This window comes from Callithrix jacchus, chromosome 8 (genome assembly GCF_049354715.1).
Source record: "Callithrix jacchus isolate 240 chromosome 8, calJac240_pri, whole genome shotgun sequence".
In the NCBI taxonomy this organism is placed as follows: domain Eukaryota; kingdom Metazoa; phylum Chordata; class Mammalia; order Primates; family Cebidae; genus Callithrix; species Callithrix jacchus.
The window spans coordinates 11,595,221-11,611,953 of NC_133509.1; the positions used below are offsets into that span (position 1 = coordinate 11,595,221).

The 16,733-nt window shown below is 50.6% G+C and overlaps 1 long non-coding RNA gene and 1 other non-coding gene across 2 annotated transcripts; one reads left to right on the forward strand and one right to left on the reverse strand.

Moving 5' to 3' along the window:
• Positions 1–5,498: 5,498 nt before the first annotated feature.
• LOC118144781 (uncharacterized) lies at positions 5,499–11,420 on the reverse strand. Its single transcript, XR_013520719.1, has 3 exons — positions 11,309–11,420; positions 8,884–8,972; positions 5,499–5,628 (listed from the first exon to the last, which is right to left on the reverse strand). It is a non-coding gene; the product is annotated as an uncharacterized LOC118144781 (long non-coding RNA).
• Positions 11,421–13,985: 2,565 nt separating this feature from the next.
• On the forward strand, positions 13,986–14,099 carry LOC118145218 (U5 spliceosomal RNA). The gene has a single exon (XR_004730346.1). It is a non-coding gene; the product is annotated as a U5 spliceosomal RNA (small nuclear RNA).
• The last annotated feature ends 2,634 nt before the right edge of the window (positions 14,100–16,733 follow it).

Genomic DNA, 16,733 nt, shown 5'->3' on the forward strand with positions numbered 1-16,733 from the left:
CCACCATACCCTACCAAATTATATTATTAATATTATTTTTTGGAGACAAGTTCTTGCTCTGTCACCCAGGCTGGGGTGCTGTGTCATTATCATAGCTCACTATAGCCTTGACCTTCTGGGCTCAAGGGATCCTCCTGCCTCAGATTCCCAAATAGCTGGGACTTCAGGCACTTGCCACGATGCCTGGCTGTTTTTCATTTGTTTTCGCAGAGACAGGGTCTCACTATGCTACCCAGGCTGGTCTCAAATGATCCTTCCATTTTGGCCTCTGAAAGTGCTGGGATTTTAAGTGTGAGTCATGGTGCCCGGCCCTGGAAATTTTCTTTAGGCAGCAAAGCTGGGCATTTGTAGGGTTCTCCTCATTTATTTGCTGACTCTCTGGGATCACTTTTTCATCATCTGGGCTTCAGTGTCTTGAGAATCATGTTTCACTTACTTTGGGGAGTATTTCAGTTGTTTTTAGATGGGAATGTAAATCATCTTGCCTGGAAGCAGAAATCCTTACAATCATTTGTGAGTTTCTTCAGGTGGGATTTGTTGAGGAGGAGCCCAGTGTGTGCCTACCTTCCAGTGCTCTTGCAACTCTACGGACACTCCACGTTGTCCTGCCTGGGACATTTGCACTATTGTTTCTTTGTTCTACTTTCCTCCTTTCTAGTTCTTCTGTTTTTTTGAGACGGAGTTTCGCTCTTGTTACCCAGGCTGGAGTGCAATGGCGCGATCTCGGCTCACCGCAACCTCCGCCTCCTGGGTTCAGGCAATTCTCCTGCCTCAGCCTCCTGAGTAGCTGGGATTACAGGCACGCGCCACCATGCCCAGCTAATTTTTTGTATCTTTAGTAGAGACGGGGTTTCACCATGTTGACCAGGATGGTCTCGATCTCTTGACCTCGTGATCCACCTGCCTCGGCCTCCCAAAGTGCTGGGATTATAGGCTTGAGCCACCGTGCCCGGCCCTGGACTTTTTTTTCTAACCTTAAAAAAATTTTTTTCGGGCCAGGCGCGGTGGCTCACGCCTGTAATTCCAGCACTTGGGGAGGCCGAGGCGTGTGGATCACGAGGTCAAGAGATCGAGACCATCCTGGTCAACAAGGTGAAACCCTGTCTCTACTAAAAATACAAAAAATTAGCTGGGCATGGTGGCGTGAGCCTGTAATCCCAAAAAATTAGCTGGGCATGGTGGCGCGTGCCTGTAATCCCAGCTACTCAGTAGGCTGAGGCAGGAGAATTGCTTGAACCCAGGAGGCGGAGGTTGCGGTGAGCCGAGATCATGCCATTGCACTCCAGTCTGGGTAACAACAGTGAAACTCTGTCTCAAAAAAAAAAAAAAAAAATTATTTACTGAATGAATCAATGAGGTCTTTGCATACTTCATGGTGCCTGTCACATAACAGAGCTCAGTCAAATTGGGGGTGCCTGGCAGAGGAACACAGCTCCCTCCCCTGAGGTGCCCAGCAGGGATGGGATATTGGGCCTCTGGACTGCGGCCATGTTCAGCTCACCCTCAGCCTCACTCTCCTTGGTGATAACTAAAGGCCTCTGCTTGCCGGCCAGGAGAGGGCTGACAGGTGGGACTGATGAGTTCCAGACGCAGGCCTCTGGGCCCCAACACAACCTGATAGAACCGGATGCTGGCTAGCAGCCAGAGCCAAGCTTCCATGACGTGGTTGCCTTCAAGGGGCATGCCCCTCCCTAGTCCCTGTGGGCCTTCAGCTCTTGCCCAGCCCCCTCAGAGCTGCCTGCCACTGGGCTCTGGGGAAAACCTAGCCATCCTCCCCTGTTCTAGTTCCACATCTACTTGTGTGGCGGTTGATAACTGTTAGAATACAGAACTACATCGTGGTCAGCTCTATAAAGTGAAAAATACTTTGTGCATTTAAAACATTCTGTAAGTACTCACTAAACTAGAAAGGACTTGGGAACTTTTCCGTTCAAAACTTCTACTTTTGACAGAGGAAGAGACTGAAATTTAAATGAAATAGTGGGCCAGGTGCAGTGGCTCACGCCTATAATCCCAGCAGTTTGGAAAGCCCAGGCAGGTGGATCGGCTGAGGGCTCACAAGCTCGAGACTTGTGAACAAAGGTGTAACCCTTTCTCTACTAAAAATACCAAAATTAGCTGGGTGTGGTGGCATATGCCTGTAATCCCAGCTACTGGGGAGGCTGAGGCAGGAGAAGCGCTTGAGGAGGTGGAGGTTACAGTGAGTGGAGATCATGCCACTGCACTTCAGCCTGGGCAACAGAGCGAGACTCTGTCTCAAAATAAATAAATAAATAAATAGATAAATAAATCAATAAAAATAAATAAATGAAATAGGCCAGGCGCGGTGGCTCACGCCTGTAATCCCAGCACTTTGGGAGGGTGAGGCGGGTGGATCACGAGGTCAAGAGATCGGACCATCCTGGTCAATATGGTGAAACCCCGTCTCTACTAAAAATACAAAAATTAGCTGGGCATGGTGGTGTGTGCCTGTAATCCCAGCTACTTGGGAGGCTGAGGCAGGAGAATTGCCTGAACCCAGGAGGCGGAGGTTGCAGTGAGCCGAGATCGTGCCATTGCACTCCAGCCTGGGTAACAAGGGCGAAACTCCGTCTCAAAAAATAATAATAATAAAAATAAATAAATAAATGAAATAATGTATGTAGACTGCTTAGTACCATACTTGAGACGTGATTTTACCCTAGCTATTCACCACCTGCCCACCTCTGGCAGTAAAGCAATGCTTTTGCGCCTCTCTGCTTCCACCCACTCCCTTCCTACCTTGTCAATGAACTTTTTGCTCATTATTGTCACTTCATAATAATATATGCAAAGTGCTTAGCTCAAGGCCTGGCACTTCATAAATTAACATAAAATGGGCTGGGTGCTGTGGCTCACATCTGTAATCCCAGCATTTTGGGAGGCTGAGGTGGGTGGATCAGCTGCGGTCAGGAGTTTGAGACCAGCCTAGCCAACATGGTGAAACCCCTTAATACTAAAAATACAAAAACTTAGCCAGGCGTGGTGGCACATGCCTGCAGTCCCAGCTACTTGGAGGCTGAGGTAGGAGAATCACTTGAACCCAGCGGGAGGAGGTTGCAGTGAGCCAAGATCATGCCAACTATCAAAAATGGTAGCTGCAGTTCTTATTGAAGACAGGGGATCCATCTGATATGTGTAAAGCTAAGCACTTTGCATATATCATGTAATACTCATGCAGGATGAAATTGCTATCATTATTCCCATTTTACTGATGAGAAAACTGAGGCTTGAAGTAAGTGGCTAACACAGTTCAGACCAGAGCAGGAAGGTGCCAGACTTGTAGGTTCTGGCTTGTCTTCCATTAGCGGTATCTTCTAACAACTTGTCTTTCCTGCCAGCCATTCCTTCCTGTGCCTTTGGGGAAGGTCATTTGGTCCTGAACATTCATTAGGTCAATCACTGAAACTGGGTAAGATGGAGCCTAGGCCGGGCCTGATAGCTCACACCTGTAATCCCAGCACTTTGGGAGGTTAAAGCAGGAGGATCACCTGAGCTCAGGAGTTCGAGACCAGCCTGCCCAACATGGTGAAACCCTGTCTCTACAAATAATAGAAAAAAAAAATTGGCTGAGCATGGTGGTGTGTACCTGTAATCCCAGCTGCTCAGGAGGCTGAGGCAGTAGAATTGCTTGAACCTGGGAGGTGGAGGTTGCAATGAGCCAAGATCGCGCCACTACAGTCCAGCCTGGGCTACAGAGACTCAGTGTCAAAAAAAAAAACACAACAAAGATGGGGTCTAAAACCCCCAGCTGAGTGTATGGTGTATGCCCTGAAGCCCAACTCAGCTTTTTTTTTTTTTGAGACGGAGTCTTGCTCTGTCACCCAGGCTGGAGTGCAATGGCGCAATCTCAGCTCACTGCAACCACTACCTCCCAGGTTCAAGTGATTCTTCTGCCTTAGCCTCCGGAGCAGCTGGGACTACAGGCGTGTGCCACCATGCCTAGCTAATCTTTTTGTATTTTTAGTAGAGATGGGTTTCACCATGTTGGCCAGGCTGGTCTTGATCTCTTGACCTTGTGATCTGCCTGCCTTGGCCTCTGAAAGTGCTGGGATTACAGGCGTAAGCCGCCATTGTTAGCCAGCTTGAGGTTTTTTAGAGTTGGCAGCAAGGAAGTTTCTGAAAGTCAAAGATAATCCCATGTCAAAAACAGCTCTGGGGTAGAAGGAGTTGTCTGCTGTGGGAGTGAGCACACAGACCCAGCATTTCCTCAGCAAGTGTCCTGGTAGCTGGGTCTTCCCACAGGATGGTAGGAGCTGCAGATGGAGGCAGGCAAGTGGAAGTCCAGCCCTGCAGCAGCTCCAATTCACAGAGGGAAACTGAACTGGCCTTTCCGGAAGGTAATAGGACTTGAACCAAGCCTTGGAGGACCTCGTCAACTTGTATGAAGGAGAGTGGGGTGGGACGAGCAGGATTTCTGTCCAGTGCAGAGAAGCTGGGACTGCTGGTTAAGCCATCAGCATTTCCCAAGCCCCACGGGTGTGTTCCACTGTGTGTCCATACCACAGACCCTCCACGGGAGGGTTGGCATTGCTGCTTGGCAGATGAGGAAACTCAGCTAGGGTCCAAGACTGCAGGAAGGATGTGCTGGATGCGTGTGATGAGGAGAGTGGGACCATTCCTTTATTTATTTATTTATTTATTTATTTATTTATTTATTTATTTAGATGGACTCTTGCTCTGTCGCCCAGGCTAAAGTGCAATGGCGCGATCTCGGCTCACCGCAACCTCTGCCTCCTGGGTTTAAGCCTCAGGATTCTCCTGCCTCAGCCTCTCTAGTAGCTGGGACTACAGGTGCATGCACACCTGGCTCATTTTTCATATTTTTAGTAGAGACAGGGATCTCACGTGTTAGCCAGGATGGTCTCACTCTCCTAACCTCGTGATCCACCTGCCATGGCCTCCCAAAGTGCTGGGATTACAGGGGTGAGCCACCGCGCTCGGCCTATTTATTTATTTATTTATTTATTTATTTATTTATTTATTTTGAGACAAGGCTTGCTCTGTAACCCAGGCTGGAGTGCAGGAGCACAATCTCGGCTCACTACAGCCTTGACCTCTCGGGCTCAAGCAATCCTCCCATCTCATCCACCCAAGTACCTGGGATCACAGGTGTGTGCTACCACACTGGGCTAATTTTTTTTCTTTCTCTTCTTTTGAGATGAAGTCTTGCTCTGTCACCCAGACTGGAGCTCAGTGGTGTGCTCTCAGCTGACTGCAACCTCCACCTCCCCGGTTCAAGCGATTCTTCTGCCTCAGCCTCCCAAGTAGCTGGGACTACAGGCACGTGCCCCCACATCCAACTCATGTTTTTTTGATTTTTTGTAGAGAGAAGTTCTCACCATGTTGTCTGGGCTGGACTCCAACTCCCAAAAGTGTTGGGATCACAGGCATGAGCCGCCGTGCGTGGCTGAGAGATACTATTCTGAGGGAGACCATGGGAGCCATAGAATATTCCCAAGCCTTGAGAGATTACCTGGGCAATGTGTGGGCCAGTTTATCTGAGAGAATGAGAGGGCTGCCAGAGACCACCGGAGCAATGTCAGCATGCTATGAGACAGGCCTCGGCCAGGGCAGGAGCCTGGAAGCAGGTGGCAGGATGGTGCTGGGCTGATGGGAGATGCATGAGAGACCTTAGGTCTGGGCTGGAATGGATCTCAAAGATCTCTCCAACCCATTTTACAGGAGGAAATTGAGGCCTGAAGGGGGAAAAGGGCTTGCCAAACGATACACAAGAGGTTAATGGTAGAGCCAGGCTAGAAGGACCCAGAGAAGATCAAGCACACCCCCATTAATCACAAAGTTCACCCTACATACTCCCACCTCCAGGCACCTCCATCCCCCACCCCACACAACAGGCACCCTAACACTGGGGCAGTGACAGTGGCTGAATTTCCTCCTATAATAAACCCTCTTTTCCCAGGATGAAGCCCCAACCTTAGGATGTCAGGGGCTCCAGTCAGACCCAGCTCAGCTTCTGTTTCACTGTGGGACCCTGGGCCTTTCTTCCCATTCCCTGGGCCACAGTTTGCTCATGTGTGACATGAGGCCACTGGATCAACCGATCACTATGGCTTTTCAGCTCTCAGTGAGAAGAGGAAGGCCAGGCTAGGGCTTCTTCCTCACTGTGGTTCCCCAGCCCCCGTCCAACCTGACGGGGTGGGGCCAGCCTGCTGGGACTCACATGCCTGAGGAGTGAGCGCCTGGTCCTGAGGAGGCAACCTGATCTGTAAAAGATCCCTGACCAACTTTTTGAACCCTGGAGAGGGCACCTCAGTCATGTGAGGACCACAGGGGGATTAGCGATGCTTAGATGGGAGGCCAGGGAGGCAGCCTCTTGAAAGAAAGTCTAGGAAGAGGGGAAGAGGGAGAGAAGGAAGTAGGAGTGGGGCAGGCCTGAGTCAGGGACCCAAGACTCAGGAAAAGCAGCTCTGGTGGGCCTGGAGAGTAGGAGGCAGAAGGGAGGGAGGCAGGTAGAGGAAGCATGTGTGCTCAGGGCTTCAAATGATACCTAGTACCTGAAAAGGGCCTAGATGTCATGTGTCGTGACACATACAGTCCCTGGCATAAGTAGACCTGGCAGAGAAGGGAGAAAGTGGAGCCTGCCAGCTTGGATTTCGGAGCCTTCCACTCACAGGCTGTGTGACCCTAGGAGGTTTTTTGGCCTCTCTGAGCCTCAGGCGCTAACAAAGAGCAGTTTTGGACCATCCTTCACACTGGGTAGGCTGTGAGGTCTGATGTCCATCCAACCCCAGACCCTCCATGGCCTTTGCCAGTCTTCCTAGTTATGCTCCTTCTTTAGCCAAGGGTACATCCCCCCTTCACTCCCCCTACCCCTGCAAGGGCTGCCACGTCCTAGCCTTCCTGGAGTGCCCCAGCCCCTCTGAAGGGGTTTGAGCCAATCCAGGGCCTGTGCAATGAGGGACTGGCAGGACTGGGGGATGGGGGCATGGACCTTTTCAAGGCTCATTTTGGGAGGGGGAGTACATACCCGCTTCCGTCATCCAGGCTCCCCCACCACCCACCCCATGGGATATTTGGGTCTCCTCCCCTTTCCCTGAGCTCAGGCCTGGCTGGCCTTCTCCACAAGGAGCGAATGTTATTTAAAAGATCAGGAGATTTGCCTTAAATAGGCATGGAGTGCTGTGCTAGGGCCCGGTTGAGGGGCGGAGAGGAGGCCATCTGGGTGGTGGGGAGAAAGGAGTGGAACTAAAAGGAACAACGACCAACAATTCCCAGGAGTGTGCACAGCCCTTCACAGTTTACCAAGCACAGGCCCAGCCTGCGGGGAGATGCCTAGGTCTTTGGATGCCAGGTGTGGGGAGAAGGTTTTCTGAGAGGCAAGGGGATAGGGTCTGCAGGGTGGGGGGTTAAGACCTCCCCTGATACCTGCCCCCACCATCAGTTTCTAGACCTTTGGCCCCTGCCCCCAGGCTGCCCCTGCCTGTCCTCTCAGCCCCAGCTTGTAACTGGACGCCCTCCTCACTCTGCACCTTCCCAGATGAGCTGGGGCTCTGCTTACTGAACCCAACACCTGCGGGGGCAGGGAGTGAGGGGGTGCCCCCGGGGCGGGCATCTGCCTGGAGGCTGAGGCTGAAGGGGGAGCTGGAGCTGCAGGGGAAGAGTGGGAGATGGGCTGACTGTCTCATTCACAGGGCCCCCCCCAAGGCCTCCTCAGGTACTTGGGGTTCAATTCCCTATTCAGGGTTGCCTTCTAAGCCTCTCAAGCCCCACCCCTCCCATCTGGGCCTGCCAGGGCCAAGGACTCAGGGGCCCCTCCCTGTTATTTATGTCCCAGCAGGTGATGCTCTTGGAATCTTAAGTAAATGGAGTCTGGGCTGCGGAGTTTTGGGGAAAGGAAGCATCCCATGTACGGTCCTTTTTTCTTTTTCTATTTTTTTTTTTTTTGAGATGGAGCCTCACTCGCACTGTTGCCCAGGCTGTAGTGCAGTGGCACAATCTCGGCTCACAGCAACTTCCGCCTCCCAGGTTCAAGTGATTCTCTGGCCTCAGCCTCCCGAGTAGCTGGAATTACAAGCACCCACCACCATGCCCGACTAATTTTTTTTTTTTTTTGTATTTTTAGTAGAGACAGGGTTTTATGGCCGGGCGTCGTGGCTCACGCCTGTAATCCAAGCACTTTGGAGGCCAAGGCGGGCGGATCACTTGAGGTCAGGAGTTCAAGACCAGCCTGACCAACATGGTGAAACCCTGTCTATGGGAAGTATTTTTATTTATTTATTTAAAAAAAAAAGAGAGAGAGACAGGGTTTCACCATGTTGGCCAGGCTGGTCTCAAACGCCTGACCTCGTGATCCACCTGCCTCGGCTTCCCAAAGTGCTGGGATTATAGGCATGAGCTACCGCGCCGGCTCGGTCCTTTCTAAGGCTCTGAACATCGAGGTGAGGCCTCAGACACCTGGGTGCACATCCTTGCTCTGCCATTTACAGCTGTACGACCTAGGACCGCCCACCTTCTGTGAGCCTTGGCTTCCTCTATGAACTAGATCTAAACATTTCACCATAGAGTTGTCGAAGTCACTGGCATAAGAAGATGGGCAGAGGAGAGAAGAGGGGGGATTATGCCGAGTGCACTAACTGACCAGGACACAGACCTCAGGTGTGGTGCGAGAGGCAGAGTGGGGAGATTTCATACTCCCTTTCCCCGTGGTGGGTGGGCTCAGCCCAGGTCTTCCAGGAGCCCACACCGGAAGGAAGGCTTTGTGAAAGACCGCATTCATTTGTAATGGGCTGCTGTTAATTCTCTTTGTTATTCCCCAGAGGCCACTCAAGAGGGGGTGGTGGGTGGGGGTGGGGGGTGGCCCCTTCAGGTGACAATAATCAAGGCAAATAAATAAGAACTAACCTTGAGGGTTTGCCGCGTCCTTGGCCTGACTCCATCTCTTCAGTCTTCCTAACTCCATCCACGGTTGATCGGCTGTAATCCCCATTTCACTAACGATGAAACCAGAGCTCAAATTTAAGCAGAATAACCAAAGTCACACAGTCGGGAAGCCAGTGTTTAAATGTAGGAATCTGGCTTCAGGGTTGTCTGCTGACTTTGTAAAAAACCCAGGACCCTGTATCTGGGACTTGAGTTCCAGGCACAGCTTGCTGTGTGGCCATGGCCAAGTCACCTAACCTCTCAGAAATTAGGTTTCTCAGCCAGGTGCAGTGGCTTGTGCCTGTAATTCCAGTACTCCGGGAGGCCAAGACGGGCGGATCACTTGAGGCCAGGAGTTCGAGACCAGCCTGGCCAACATGCTGAAACCCCACCTCCATTAAAAATACAAAAATTGGCTGGGCGCAGTGGCTCACGCCTGTAATCACAGCACTTTGGGAGGCCGAGGCGGGTGGATCACGAGGTCAGGAGTTCGAGACCATGCTGACTAACACTATGAAACCCCGTCATTACACACACACACACACAAATTAGCCGCTGTAGTCCCAGCTACTCGGGAGACTGAGGCAGGGGAATTGCTTGAACCCGTGAGGCAGAGGTTGCAGTGAGCTGAGATCACGCCACTGCACTGCAACCTGGGTGATAGAGCATGACTCTGTCTCAAAAAAAAAAAAAAAAGGAAGGAAAAAGAAATTAGGTTTCTCTTTTTATAAAATGGGGACAATTGTCCTAACCTCCCAGGGTTATTGTGAAAAACATCTCAATGCTTTATCTCAAAAACAAAAACCAACCAAGAGGATTAATGAGCACAAAACAGATAATCTGGTGGAAGATTATTTTAAAAACTTCCCTGTTCTACACTAACTCAGCCCCCACCTCCTGAAGTGTCCACGCACTCCACGTCAGCCAGTCCAGAGACTGGGAGACAAAGACTTTTCGGGTTCCTTGGAAGTGACTGAATGACCAATTGGCGCCACCTAGTGGTCGGTGGTGCGTGGGGAGCGGGAGGGCCCGGCTGCTCTGGGATGTGGGGGTTGAGTAAGGTCACAGGCCCAGTGCAGATGGGAGAAATATACCAGGACCTCAGAAAGGATGGGGTCAAGTCTAGCTGGCACCGCACTGAAGACAGGGTGAAGGTGCGCACTCTGCCTGTCTAGCCATGTTAGTCTCTTGAGATCCCTCTCCGCGGCCGGGTACGGTGGCTCACGCCTGTAATCCCAGCTCTTTGGGAGGCCGAGGCGGGTGGATCACGAGGTCAGGAGTTCGAGACTAGCCTGCCCAAGATGGTGGAACCCCCTGTCTCTACTAAAAATACAAAAATTATCCAGGCGAAGTAGGGGGTCCTGTAATCCCAGCTAGTAGGGAGGCTCAGGTAGGAGAATCGCTTGAATCCGGGAGGTGGAGGTTGCAGTGAGACTGCACCACTGCACTCTAGCCTGGGCAATAAAGTGAGACTCCGTCTCAAAAAAAAAAAAAAAAAAAAAAAAATCCCTTTTCCACATCGTAACATCGTATGCCATTTGGACAGCTCTGTGGAGACCAAGGGGAGGGCACAGGGTCCTATTCTAGTTCCAGCTCTGACACTAAGAACTTCTCCAGGCCTCGGCTACTTCCTCTGCAGAATGGGAGTGAACATTCCCTATCTCTCAGGTCACTGTTCAAGCTTTCGTTCATTTATCAAACATTTAATGAAGCATCTACTTTCAAAACTCATCCTGCTGAGGGCAGTGAGGACACAAAAACGGTTCAGCTGGGTCTCTCGGGAACAAGGGATCTGTCTCATCCTAGCGGGGAGACTGACGGGTAAATTGCTCACTGCCTTCAGGTGCAGATCCCAGAGGACACTGAGGAGGGCACAGGGAGGCACAGGAGGCAAGTGGAGGGACAGCAGGAAGGGGCCTCCCCCTCCAGGGGTGAATGTCTTTGAGAAGTGGCAGGAACTGTGACAAGTCAGGTCATAGGATTATTTTCTGAGGCCATCTCCTGGCCCCTCTAGCTTGACCCCCTGCCTGCCTCCCAGCTGGGGACTGGATCACCCTGGGCTGAGCCCCTACCCCGGGCCCAGCCCTCTCAGGGCCAGGCCAGCCTCCCCACACTCCCACCTTCTCTTGCAGTATAGCCTTTAAAGTGGACCATAGGTCCATCAGGGATAGTTCACATCTCTGTGCATTTGCAAGATGTGGCTTCTCTACAAACGCCTTTCTCCAACTCATCCACCAGGCAAACTCAACTCCAGCCTTCCCGTGGGAGAGAGGAGAGGAGAGTGAGAAATCCCCGCAACCAGGAAGGAAACAGAAGTCAAGGGGTGCCCCCTGCCTCCATCAGCAGTGGCACAGCCTGCAGTAATGTGAAATATACATTTAGTCTTCATCCCCATTTCCTGCCTCACCTACAACGCCTGAAATCCTTGGAATCTCCGAAGTGATAAGTGTCTTTTTGTATGCTGATGTTGACTGATGGCTGTCAGCCCCCAGGCAGCTTCAGGATAGGGCTGGTCATCTGAAAGACCAGGGCAGGATTAGAGGGTTGGGACTTTCAGCTCCACTCTCTGACCTCCGGGGAGGGGAGGGAGCTGAAGGTTAACTTGATGGCCAGTGGCTTAATCAATCATGCCTATGTAATGAAGTCTCCATAAAAGGCCCAAAAGGATACTGTTCTAAGAGCTTCCGGGTAGTTGAGCATCTGGAGATTACTGGAGGGAGGCTTGCCCAGAGAGGGAAGCTCCACGCCCCTTCCCCCATGTATCCTTTTAGAATAAAGTGATAAATGTGTTTCCAAGTTCTGTGACTTGCTTTAGCAAATCAATCAAACCCAAAGGGGGATCTTGGGAATCCCAGCTTGAAGTCAGTCGGTCAGAAGTTCCAGAGGCCCAGACTTGCGACTGGTGTCTGAGGGGTTGTCAGTTTTGGGGACTGAGCCCTCAACCTGTGGGATCTAAGGCTGCCTGCAGGTAGATAGCTTCAGAATTAAATTAGAAGACACCCAGCTAGTGTTCACTATAGAATTGATTGCTTGGCCAGGTGCGGTGGCTCAAGCCTGTAATCCCAGCACTTTGGGAGGCCAAGGCGGGTGGATCACGAGGTCAAGAGATTGAGACCATCCTGGTCAACACGGTGAAACCCCGTCTCTACTAAAAATACAAAAAAATTAGCTGGGCATGGTGGCGTGTGCCTGTAATCCCAGCTACTCTGGAGGCTGAGGCAGGAGAATTGCCTGAACCCAGGAGGTGGAGGTTGCAGTGAGCCGAGATCGCGCCATTGCACTCCAGCCTGGGTAACAAGAGCGAAACTCCATCTCAAAAAAAAAAAAAAAAAAGAATTGATTGCTTAATTTGTTGATGGGGAGAAATCCCGACATTTGGTCACATTAGTCTGTCTGTGGTTGTTATTTATTTATTTATTTAGAGATAGAATCTTGCTCTGTCGCCCAGGCGGGAGTGCGGTGGTGCGATCTCAGCTCACTGCAACCTCTACCTCCCGAGTTCAAGCCATTTTCCTGCTTCAGCCTCTTGAGTAGCTGGGATTACAGGCGGGCACCACCAGGCTCAGCTAATTTTTGTGTTTTTAGTAGATGCAGGGTTTCACCATGCTGGTTAGGCTAGTCTGGAACTCCTGACCTTGTGATTCGCCTGCCTCGGCCTCCCAAAGTGCTGGGATTACAGGCATGAGCCATGCACCCGGCATGTCTGTCTTGATTATTGTTGCTGTTGAGAGAACAGGAAAAAGCAGTTGGAGTTTTTCCACCCACACCCTGCTGCATGAGGGCAGTGTTCTTGGGCAGGTAGCAGATCCTGCTGGTTGCCCAATGGTAAGCTCTCTACTTTCCTCATTTCTTTATTAATTCCCTTCCTGTCTGCCCCTTTCCATGTGCTTTGTTTTTTGTTGTTGTTGTTTTGTTTTTGTTTTTGAGCCAGAGTCTCACTCCATCACCCAGGCTGGGTTGCAGTGGCATAATATTTCGACTAACTAACCTCTGTCACCCAGGCTCAAATGATCCTCTCACTTTGGCCTCCCTAGTATCTGGGACCACAGACATGCAACACCATGCCTGGCTAATTTTTTGTATTTTTGGTAGAGATGGGTTTCATCTCGTTGCCCAGGCTGGTCTCGAATTCCTGATCTCAAGTCATCTACCCACCTCAGCCTCCCAAAGTGCTGGGATTACAGGTGTGAGCCACCGTGCATCGCTCTCCCTGTGCTTCTTTGCCTGAAATCCAGAAGCTTCCTGAGGACACTGTCTTTCCTGGCTTTTGCTTCGCAGGTCCAATTCCTTGAGAGGATGATGCTGGGGGAAAGGAGAGGCAGAGAGAAGGAGGGTTCCGTAGACTGGGGAGGGTCGAGTGGTTAGAGGGTTCCCTGGGAGCACCACAGGGAGGTGGCAGGGGCCCAGAGGGCCTGGCAAGAGGTAACTGGAGAGTCTCAGAAAGCTTCCCAGCCCATCCCACAGCTCAGGCTGAGTTACTGCCTATGGATGCTGATCAGTGCAGGCCCTGAAGATGAGAGATGGCTCCTAAAATTTAAATGGCACCACATTTAAAGACTCCCATGGTTGCACACTTGCAGGGTGGGGAAGTGGGAGTCACTCTGGTGGGCTTGTTTTCTGCTCCTAACAGTGTCTTCTGTTTGGAGGAGAGAAAAGGGATTGTACCACAGAAAAACAGTTGACTCCTCAAGGTCAGGAAGGGTGGTGGCTAGAGTGAGACGGTCAGGGGTCCTCCAGGGGACCAGGCTGGCGCCTCTCTGAGCCTCTGTATTTTGTCTGCCACAGGAGCCAGTATAGGAATCAGACAGAACTGTGCTGTACAAACATCATAGTGATCACAGATTAATAACAGCTACTGATGGGATTCCTGCCATGTGGCTGGCCTTTCTAACAACCCTATGTGAAAGGAACCCCTTCCTCTGACACTTCATAGGTATTTTATAGGTGAGGAAATTCTCACAGAGAGGTTGTGTAACACGGCTACAGTTACACAGATGGAGAATATCAAAATGAAGATGAAAAACCAGGTCTGGGCTAACGCCCTTTTCGGCCTCAGCCTGCCAGCACCCAGTGCTTGAACGTTCATACTCTGGTTTCTCTTCAAATCATATAAATCTTTAGTCTTTTACTAAGATTTCCATGGAGAGGAACAATTCTGAGTCTTTTTATTTTATTTTTTTTGAGATGGAGTTTCGCTCTTGTTACCCAGGCTGGAGTGCAATGGCCGATCTCGGTTCACCGCAACCTCCGCCTCCTGGGTTCAGGCAATTCTCCTGCCTCAGCCTCCTGAGCTGGGATTACAGGCACGCGCCACCATGCCCAGCTAATTTTTTGTATTTTTAGTAGAGACGGGGTTTCACCATGTTGACCAGGATGGTGTCGATCTCTCGTGATCCACCCACCTCGGCCTCCCAAAGTGCTGGGGTTACAGGCTTAAGCCACTGCACCCGGCCAATTCTGAGTCTTAATCCAATTTTTTGAGGCTCTCTTTCTGTGGGGTGGATTAAAAATAAATAAATAAATAATAAACAGCCATGTGGTTCACACACACACACACACACACACACACACACACGCTGCCTTTGTTCACTGAAGTATTGCTTGTAAGAGCAAATACTGAAAGCAACTGAAGTGCACATGTATAAGGAACTGATTCAATAAAACAGGAGGCAGCCGTAAAAAAAACAATAATAAAAAAATAGGCCGGGCGCGGTGGCTCACGCCTATAATCTCAGCACTTTAGGAGGCGGAGGTGGGTGGATCTGAGGTCAAGAGATCGAGACCATCCTGGTCAACGAGGTGAAACCCCATCTCTACTAAAAATATGAAAATTAGCTGGGCATGGTGGTGCGTGCCTGTAATCCCAGCTACTCGGGAGGCTGAGGCAGGAGAATTGCTTGAACCCAGGAGGCAGAGGTTTCGGTGAGCCGAGATTGTGCCATTGCACTCCAGCCTGGGTAACAACATCGAGACTCCGTCTCAACAACAACAACAACAAAAATAAAGTAAAATAAAATAAAAATAAAAAAATAAAGAAAAACCAGGTATAGGGCCGGGCACGGTGGCTCACGCCTGTAATTCCAGCACTTTGGGAGGCTGAGGCGGCTGGATCACGAGGTCAAGAGATCCAGACCATCCTGGTCAACATGGTGAAACCCATCTCTACTAAAAATACAAAAAATTAGCTGGGCATGATGGCGCATGCCTGTAATCCCAGCTACACAGGAGGCTGAGGCAGGAGAATTGCCTGAACCCAGGAGGCGGAGGTTGCGGTGAGCCGAGATCACGCCATTGCACTCCAGCCTGGGTAACAAGAGCGAAACTCCATCTCAAAAAAAAAAAGAAAAACCAGGTCTATCTCCTGAGCCATAACCATCGGTCGAATTCTTCACAGGCTTTTGCCCTGCCTCTTCCTCCATGAAGCCCACAGTGAAGGTCTGAGCCCTGCAGTCCCACTGAACCACCATAGCACAGAGCCCCTGTGGTCTCTACCATTTAACCAGAAATTCCCTGAGCCCTCCTTCCCTGTGCACTGAGGCCTCTGCTGGCTTTTGGGAGAATGGGATGAGCCTCTGAGCACCTAGATTCTGTCCCCCAGCAAGGAGCATGATTTTATTATTCTCAATAATTGGTGATTTTACATTACCATTGCTCTTTTTTTTTTTTTGACAGAGTTTCATTCTGCTGCCCAGGTGGAGTGCAGTGGCATGATCTCAGCTCACTGCAGCCTCCACCTCCCAGGTTCAAGCAATTCTCTGCCTCAGCCTCCCAAGCAACTGGGATTACAGGTGCCCGCCACTATGCTCAGCTAATTTTTGTATTTTTAGTACAGACGGTGTTTCACCATTTTTGCCAGTCTGGTCTCGAACTCCTGACCTCGTGATCTGTCCACCTCGGCCTCCCAAAGTGCTGGGATTATAGGTGAGAGCCACTGCACCCGGCCTATTTATTTGTATATTTATTTATCTATTTCCAAGACAGAGTCTTGCTGTGTCACCCAGGCTGGTATGCAGTGGTGTGACCTTGGCTCACTATAACCTCTGCCTCCCCGGTTTAAACAGTTCTCCTGCCTCAGCCTCCTGAGCAGCTGGGATTACAGGTGCCTGCCACCACACCTGGCTAATTTTTGTATTTTTGGTAGAGAGGGGGTTTCACCATGTTGGCCAGGCTGGTCTCGAACTCCTGACCTCATGATCTGCCCACCTTGGCCTCTCAAAGTGCTAGGATTACAGATGTGAGCCAACATCTGTAACATCAGCCTGCTTGGCTGATTTTTTTGTATTTTTACAAAAAGTAGTAGAGATGGACTTTTGCTATGTTGGCCAGGCTGGTCTCAATATCCTGGCCTCAAGCAATCTGCTTGCCTTGGTCTCCCAAAGTGCTGGGATTACAGACATGAGCCACTATGCCTGGCCCTCTTTTTTATTTTTTTCGAGACAGAGTCTGCCTTTATCGCCCAGGCTGGAGTGCAGTGGCACAATCTCACTGCAACCTCTACCTCCTGGGTTCAAGCAATTTTCCTGCCTCAGCCTCCTTAGTAGCTGGGATTACAGGCACTCACCATCACACCTGGCTAGTTTTTGTATTTTTAGTGGAGATGGGGTTTCACCATGTTGGCCAGGCTGGTCTTGAACTCCTGACCTCAAGTGATCTGCCCGCCACTGCCTCCCAAAGTACTTGGATTATAGATGTGAGCCACTACACCAATTTTAGTATATGTGCTGTCAAAGCAAGCACTTTTATATATATATATGTACACACACGTGTGTGTGTATGTGAGAGAGAGAGAGAGAGAGAGAGAAAGAGACAGTCTCCCTCTATCACCCAAGCTG